Below are 8,891 nucleotides of genomic sequence, written 5' to 3' on the forward strand. Positions count from 1 at the left end.
TTTCCCACAACACGAAAAGCAGCACTTTCCCCACTACACGATGTGGGATATCTGTCGCTGTCCACTGCACCTCACCGATGGGACACAGACATCCCATCCTCTCCTACCCCAGAGCCCTCTTGTTGTGAACCTAGCAGCCTACGCCAGACTTGGTGTAGAAGGGTACAGCTAATGCATCTGCGCCAAAGTGCTGGGTAGCAGCACACAGTGCACTATGACAATGTTATATGGGCTAAGTGCACAGAGACTTTCTTGCTCCCTCATGGGTTCACAGCACTATGCGCTGGCCGCGTAAAGAGGACAACCAAAGTCTTTGTTGCTGTTTTGCTTTGAAGCCCAGGGTGGGCTGGGACACGGGTGTCCAAGCTCAGAGAGAGAGATAAAGAGAGGAGAGATGAGGTGTTTTACACCACTTAGCAAGGGTGCATGTTCACGACAAGGCCTACGATGAGAAGTTCAGGGTCATCCTGGAGGTGGAATACAGGGTCCGTTCTCCTATTGCTCACAGTAAATATTAACCAACTAAAGAGTCATTATCTTCCTGGCTTCATCAAAGTATCGAGTGTATTATTATAATCAGTTGCCCGCAATGAACTCTTCGTTCTCTCTTGACCTGGAAGCTAAACTCCACAACGTTTTGGCAGGACCAATAGAAACCATGAAATCAGGAATGATGAAACCCCCAGCTGCTGGTGTGTGCTGTGATCCAAGGTGGCACCGTTTGAGCACAATAGCAACCAACCACACAGGCACGTGCCCCCTCAGATTTGTCCTGTAAAAAAATACAGTTTTATGAAGTTGGCTTTAGCTTGCCCAGATAGGTTCTCAACCTCATAACTAGCTACCAAGAAGCCATATCAGGCTATCAATCAAGTTAGTGTAGGTAGCTTGTCTAACTATCTGCTGGCAAGCCTGCTGGTAAGGTTGGTAGACTTTAGAAATGCAAGCAATAACTAAATGTACTGAATAATACTGCTTTCACATAGGATTTACTGTATTTTGGCTGTAACGTGTGGAATCGCTGTCATATAAATTATCTTTTGAAACGGAGTCCAAGCACCATGATTTTTTGATCCGCGTTTCATCTTTTTCCTCCCCTCACTCCACTTTGTTAGGGAGCAGGCGTTTGGTCATATATTTGTCATGATACCAATACAAAATAATAGCAATCCTATTTTTAAAAGCATGTGAGTCTTGTTCATATTTCACAACCTCTGCAGGCTTTTGGAGTTGCCTGTCGAGCAAAATAATAGGCCTAGGCCTACTTTTGATTTAGGCTGCATTATTGCCAATGGCGATTTGGGGTAAAACAAAGCCACTACACAACACTAAACAATACATTAATTGCACTATAACAGTGACAAACGGTGCTCACAAACTGTTAGGGCCTACATAAAGCTGTCTCAAAAGCAATTCCAACACCTTACCACTGCTACACCTGGCTATCAGCGGAGCCTTGTCCGGCAGCGAAACAGTTAATTCAGCCTCATTTACTGCCTTTTTAAAAAAACAGCTGATATGGCTGATTTGCTTAAACAAATGTGTTTTCTACTGCCAACTGAGATGTACAAACTATGGCATAAGGGGACAAAGAGTGGATAAGAGGCAATCTGTAATTTCGATTAAGACATTAATGAGCGTGCTAGGACGGACGTAGTCAATATAACTATTTGTTCAGCACTTTTGAAATGTATAGCAACAGAATTCAGAACATGGGCCATTCTTACAGTGTTCTCCCTGAACACCAAGTCAGAACCTTAGGATAATTAAAGGGGGCATATAAGCAGAATGAAAGCTCTTACAATATGAAGGTGGCACGGCGGTCCTTCGTGGGCAAATTTGGTCATCAAAGTCTGGCATTCTCTGGATTTATGGTGCTTTCAAGACAACTGGGATCTCGAAGAAAAAAATAGTTGAATAATGATCTTCACGTCGTAGCTCTATAAAGAGGCCTGAGTTCCGAGTTTACAATTCCGAGTTGAAAGTTCAAAACTTATTTTCCCAGTCGTAGCTAGTTTTTCCCGAGTTCCCAGTTGTCTTGAACTCACTAAAGTAAGATTTAGCAGTTCCGAGTTAACCGTTGTTTTGGGCGAGGCACAAATCATTCTTCATTGACAGCATGGCCAATGTTGAATGTTTGTCATTTTAAACTAGGATAAGAGACACTTAATCTTAGATTTGGGACCACACAGCCACTCCACTGAATAGCAGGCTAATGATTGCTTTGCAGTGCTTGCAGTTAGCCAAAGATTCCTTCCAAAGCACTCATTGTTGAATTTTCGGTTTCCAAGTTGTTGTGCAATGTTTATGTCCAATGGTCGATAAGCACCGATATGTATTATGTATAATTTCTCTACATTATTTCTCTTCATATGACAAGGATTAAAAAGGATTTGCAAGTAGATTGTCGACAGGCTTTTGGTTGGGAGTAGGCCTAGGCTACTAAGCGACTGCGTGTAAAGAGAAAAGATACATGTTAATATACATAACGTGGCAAAATGTTCTAATAAATGAGCCAACTAGACAAGATGATCAGGAACTAACATTTTCCAGGCCTAATTGTAGCCTAGCTAATATCCAAACCTATATTCACGCTTGTCACAAATCAGCATAATGACTCTGTCCCAATCAAAACGGTTCTGAAATGATCATCTAGTTGACCACACTGTGTGGATTGGATGACTAAGAGTTGAACTAAGCAAAAAAATGAATACATGCCTTCAATTGCATTAGCCTACTTTATTCCAATATTTTCCTCTTCAGTTCTTTATGGATCCATCAAGTTGAGGTAAAGAAACAGTGCATGCTTAGTGGTGGGCTATGTGAATAGATGGGCGAAGCGACATGCTTTGCCAAGTTTAGAACTGCCAGGAGGATGGTAAAACTTGAGCTGCCTAGCAACCATCAGAAGTTAAAGAGGGTAGTGCCACTTTACAACATTACCGAAATTATTGCTAGCTTGTTTGGCGGAAATAAAAGTTTCGTCTTTGATGCCGGCAATACCTTTCAGATATAAAGAAAGTTGGTGGTATGGTAAACTTGGCAGAAAAACATCTTAGTATGAAAGGGATATACAGTGCATTCGAAAAGTATTCAGACCCATTCCATTTTCCACATTTTGTTAAGTTACAGCCTTATTCTAGGATGAATTAAATACATTTTCCCTCATCAATGTACACACAATACCCCATAATGACAAAGCAAAAACAGGTTTTTAGGAATGTTAGCATGTTTATGAAAGATAAAAAAACAGAAATACCTTATTTACATAAGTATTCAGACCTTTTGCTATGAGACTCAAAATTGAGCTCAGGTGCATCCTGTTTCCATTAATCATCCTTGAGATGTTTCTACAACTTGATTGGAGTCCACCTGTGGTCAATTCAATTGATTGGACATGATTTGGAAAGGCACACACCTGTCTATATAAGGTCCCACGTTGACAGTGCATATCAGAGCAAAAACCAAGCCATGAGGTCGAAGGAATTGTCCGTAGAGCTCCTAGACAGTATTGTGTCGAGGCACAGATCTTGGGAAGGGTACCAAAACATTTCTGCATCATTGAAGGTCCCCAAGAACACAGCGATCTCCATTATTATTAAATAGAAGAAGTTTGGAACAACCAAGACTCTTCCAAGGGCTGCCCGGTCAAATTGAGTATTCGGGTGAGTTTGCCAAAAAGCACCTAAAGGACTCTCAGGTCATGAGAAACAAGATTCTTTGGTCTAATGAAACCAACAATTAACTTTTTGGCCTGAATGCCAAGTGTCATGTCTGGAGGAAACCAGGCACCGCTCACTCCCTGGCCAATACCATCCCTACGGTGAATCATCGTGGTGGCAGCATCATGCTGTGGGAATGTTTTTCAGTGGAAGGGACTGGGAGACTAGTTAGGATCGAGGGAAAGATGAACGGAGCAAAGTACGGAGATATCCTTGATGAAAACCTGCTCCAGAGCACTCAGTACCTCAGACTGGGGCGAAGGTTCACCTTCCAACAGAACAACGACCATAAGCACACAGCCAAGACAACTCAGTAGTGGCTTCGGGACAAGTCTCTGAATGTCCTTGAGTGGCCCAGCCAGATCCCGGACTTCAACCCGATCGAATATCTCTGGATAGACCTGAAAATAGCTGTACAGCAACGCTCCTCATCCAAGCTGACAGAGCTTGAGGGAATCTGCAGAGAAGAATAGGAGAAACTCCCCAAATGAAATTCCTTTCAATCTTTTACCCAGATTTGAGCAGAAATGCAAATGTAGTTTCTTTAAAAACAAACATAGACCGCTCAAGAGGTATGCTTCGATATGCAGAAAAATATGCATATTTTTTTTTAAACGTAGAATTAAGCATAATGATTATGGCTCTAGATGGCAGGAAAAAGCTGTTTCAGGTGTTTGAAAAATACAAAATTCCCCAATTTATGGACGGGGGCCACAGCTTTGTGACCCTTCAGATTTTTGGTGTCCATGACGCCCCTGCAACCACATGCTGGGTTTGGGTGCCAGAGGTCAGAAACCCCTGATGGCAGACACACACAGCACCATATGTCGTGGGGAGCAGCACCCATAAGAATACCAGTAGAGGGATTTGCACTCATACTAGCAACAAATGGAATACATTAATACTGAAACAAAAAGTCTGCTATCTTGGCCTCCTTTATCTACGTATAAAAGAGACTCAGCACTGAGTTGTTTCCGTGCCTGGGTTTGTGATGTCTCTTCTGTATGGATATGAATATGGATCTGAAAGTTTGAGAGTTCTAGAAAGTATTTTGGGAGTTCTCTATGGTATTCTCTATGGTATTATTTACTAAAGGAAGTTAACCAGAAATGCCAGTAAGCTCCTTCCACATTCTCAACAAACATGGTTATCATAAAACAGTTCATCATAGTAGTGTCAAAGCATTATCTATGAACATTTGTCTACTGCACCACCACGCCTTAATTCTTATTCCTCTGACAATATACCAAAGTACCTGTACATGTCATCATCGCAGCGCGGCCTAGGGGACTAAAACGTGCTTGTGCATCGTAATACAATGGTGGGAATGGCACATTATGGCAGGTGGTATTAAATCCTGCAAATTTATTTTAACCTGGAGGCATTAGCGAGAAAAACATTCAACTTAACACATATAAATGAAGTGAGGGAAGCTTTAGTAAACCTTCCTACCGTTTGGCCTGTCCGTCATCTTGTATTACCGTGGCAACGTTAATCAGGGTCAAAGTCAGTTGTGTTTGTGTACAGGTTGAGGAAGAGTTAGGAAGGTTATTCACATTTTTTATGTATTCAAATATTCTACATATATAAAAATTCATGGTAATATATTCATATACAATATCTAGTTTGCTGTTGCATTCAGAGGGTATGAAATTGGCATTCATGTTGTCTCCAGTCCAACTCTATCTCATGACTATGGAAAGTAGAGTGCGGTCTTATCATATGATAAATGGGTAGTGAATCAGTCTATTCTATTGATGCTCCTCTTCCACCGTTTTTACTTGTCCGTTTCCCCTTGCTGCAATACACACAGTGGCCACTTGGGGGAGGTCGTGAGACAGCCGATTGTCCTTTCTTCTCTCGTTTTCACTAAACACTAGGCTGGACCTTTCTTTCAGTATATTCTATGAGCCAGCTGCCAGACCCGTATTGCAAAGACTAATTAAGATGGATTTCAGAGATAGCATAATTAATATTGAAATGGTGGAATAGGTTGAAATGACGTAAAATTCGGTGGAAATGAAATACATTTTACTTTATTCAGACCGTCTGCTATTGTCTTTTGTCCATAAATTAATTTGCAGTCAGAGAGAGAGAGGGAGAGGAAGGAACAAGAGTTCAAGAGAGAAAAAAAGAGACATAAAATTTATGCAATGAAATCATCATATGTATCTCAACCTGCACCTTGACGCCAAACCTGTGTTTTGTACCTTGTCCTGTTTGTGTCTCACGTTCCCTCTCCAGGTGTTGCTTTAGATTTCATCCCAAATGGCACCTTATCCCCTACATAGTGCACTTCTTTTAACCAGGGCCTATAAGGCTCTGGTCAAAAGTAGTGCACTATTTAGGAAATACGATGCCATTTGGGATGAAGACATAATGTATTCTGCATTGCCTTTGGACTCTCCGATAATCCTCAGACACAGAAAGTGATTTATTTGACCACCCAATATGGCACCTTTTGCTTCTCTAGCCGATCTCTCGAAATACCTGAATAAATTCAAACATATGGTGACTAGAGAAACCATTAGGAGAAGTGTGGAGATATACTGTAGCTTCCCAAATGGTACCCTATTCTCTATATAGTCCACTTCTTTTGATCAGAGCCCATGGGGAATAGGATGCCATTTGGGATGCAGACATAAAATGTATCCATCTATTGTAGAGACAATATTGTTCCCTCAGCCAAGCGATTCAGGCATTCCAAGGTGAAATGGAGGTCTCGCGTCGTCATACGGCCATACACTGTCCCCAATATCTCTCTCTCTGTCTGTTGCATTTGCTAGGTAGCAAACCTGGGGGGGGGGGAGATGGGGGTTTTGGGACTCTGCAGAGAGAGAGTGTGTGTGGCGTATGATGAATGAGATAGTTAGAAAAGCTGTGAATTTATGGATGTGAATGCAGGCCATCCATTTGTCCGGTCCTCAAGGGCATCATCTTTCCATGGCCTGATGATCTGGAAGGGGGCTTATGGGTATTGGATCCCACCGCTGCCACCAGTGGACATCCAGGTTATGCATCCCAAATGTCATGCCATTCCCTATATAGTGCACTACCTTTGACCAGAGACCTATAGGACATAGTGTACCACTTGGGATACATACAGGTTCTCTGCCCCGTAAAAAGCCACCGTGGCCACCCTGCAGCATGTTAAACAACAATTCATTAACAGGGTTTTAATAAAGTCTGTTAATGCCCATGTATTAATGGGGAGGCCAAGAGGTGGAGGGAAACGATTCCGTTAATAAATTAATACTGTGTCACTACATAATATACCACCTTGCATTAGAGTAGCTGTTTATAATGCTACTTACTTGAGATGAGAGGTGCATCATAACAACCCATTGTCCTACCTTTAGGGTTTTAGGGCCTCTGTCGCCTTAGGCTTTCTGTTTGAGAAGTGATTCAGCCCTGGGCTTATTTTCACAGTTGATGGGGGAAATATGAAACATTGATGATGCTTAACTCACCAAGGTGAATCGGAAGGAGTGTTGATGATGATGATGAGGAGTTAGTGAGTTGTTAGTAGGGAACTGGGAGTGTGTTGATGATGAGGAGGAGTTAGTGAGTTGTTAGCAGGGAACTGGGAGTGTGTTGATGATGATGAGGAGTTAGTGAGTTGTTAGCAGGGAACTGGGAGTGTGTTGATGATGATGATGAGGAATTAGTGAGTTGTTAGTAGGGAACTGGGAGTGTGTTGATGATGATGATGAGGAGTTAGTGAGTTGTTAGTAGGGAACTGGGAGTGTGTTGATGATGATGATGAGGAGTTAGTGAGTTGTTAGTAGGGAACTGGGAGTGTGTTGATGATGATGAGGAGGAGTTAGTGAGTTGTTAGTAGGGAACTGGGAGTGTGTTGATGATGAGGAGGAGTTAGTGAGTTGTTAGTAGGGAACTGCGAGTGTGTTGATGATGATGAGGAGGAGTTAGTGAGTTGTTAGTAGGGAACTGGGAGTGTGTTGATGATGAGGAGGAGTTAGTGAGTTGTTAGTAGGGAACTGGGAGTGTGTTGATGATGATGAGGAGGAGTTAGTGAGTTGTTAGTAGGGAACTGGGAGTGTGTTGATGATGATGAGGAGGAGTTAGTGAGTTGTTAGTAGGGAACTGGGAGTGTGTTGATGATGATGAGCGTGATGGAGAGGAGAGATTCAGTGTGATCTGGACTGGAGGCCATTGTGGTGCGAGCAGAGCAGAGGGAGCAGCAGCTGGAGGAGAGGAAAGGAGGAGGAGAGAGAGGAGAAGAAGAGCGGGAAGGATTTGATATGAGAGGAGAGGAGCCGAGGGGGCAGCAGCTGCAGGAGAGGAGAGGGGGGCCTCAGACGTCATGAGAGACATCATGTAGATAACCCCAGATGGACCACCTCGGGGGGGGGGGGGGGGGGGTCAGTGTTGTTGACAGCCTCCCTCCTCTCCTCCAGCACTTTAGCAGCGGTGCCCTCTCCAGCCTCTCTCCCTCCTCCCTCCCATGGATGTCTCAATGTCCTGTCTCCTCGCCAGGCAGGCACTTAACCAAGCTAGGTCATGTAGTGAACAAATATTGCTCAGTTCATCTGTCTGAGGGCCTGAAACGGGAGACATTCAACCGTCATACGGAGGGATTCTGTCTGCCGGCCGCCGTCTGTACCTCTCACTGCATTACACCCACCTCCATTACATACAGTGGGCCCCTTTATCTTCCTTTCCCTTACGACTCGCTCCAGGGTTCATGGGTCAGAGGTTACAGGCTGCTGTGATTCATACAGGCGCCTGCGAACCAATCAAGATGCACCTTTCCTCTCTCCGGTTGGTTGTCAGACTTTTGTCTTCCTCCATCTTACGCAATACGGCCCCAATGCAGTTGAAAGGTCGTAGGCTGTTACGATTTATACAGGACCCCAGGATTCAATCGAGATTCCCCCTCTCCTCTTTTCCCGGGTGGTTGTCTGGCAGAAAGGCACCATTCAGAGGTCATCGGTCATTGGCTGCTATGATTCAGAAAGAACCCCCAAAATCCATGCCTCCTCTCCTCTGGTTGGTCATAGGGCAAATCGTCAGGCAGAAAGGCATCATATTGATTTGATTAGTGGCAAATTAAAAGTTGGCAGGCCGGGGCCGGCCACAAAGGAGACGGCTCAATTAGCGAAGATGCCAGAGAATCTAATTCCCCCTCTCATCCTGCTCTATCGCACA

Source organism: Salvelinus alpinus, chromosome 2, assembly GCF_045679555.1.
Source record: "Salvelinus alpinus chromosome 2, SLU_Salpinus.1, whole genome shotgun sequence".
Taxonomy (NCBI): Eukaryota; Metazoa; Chordata; class Actinopteri; order Salmoniformes; family Salmonidae; genus Salvelinus; species Salvelinus alpinus.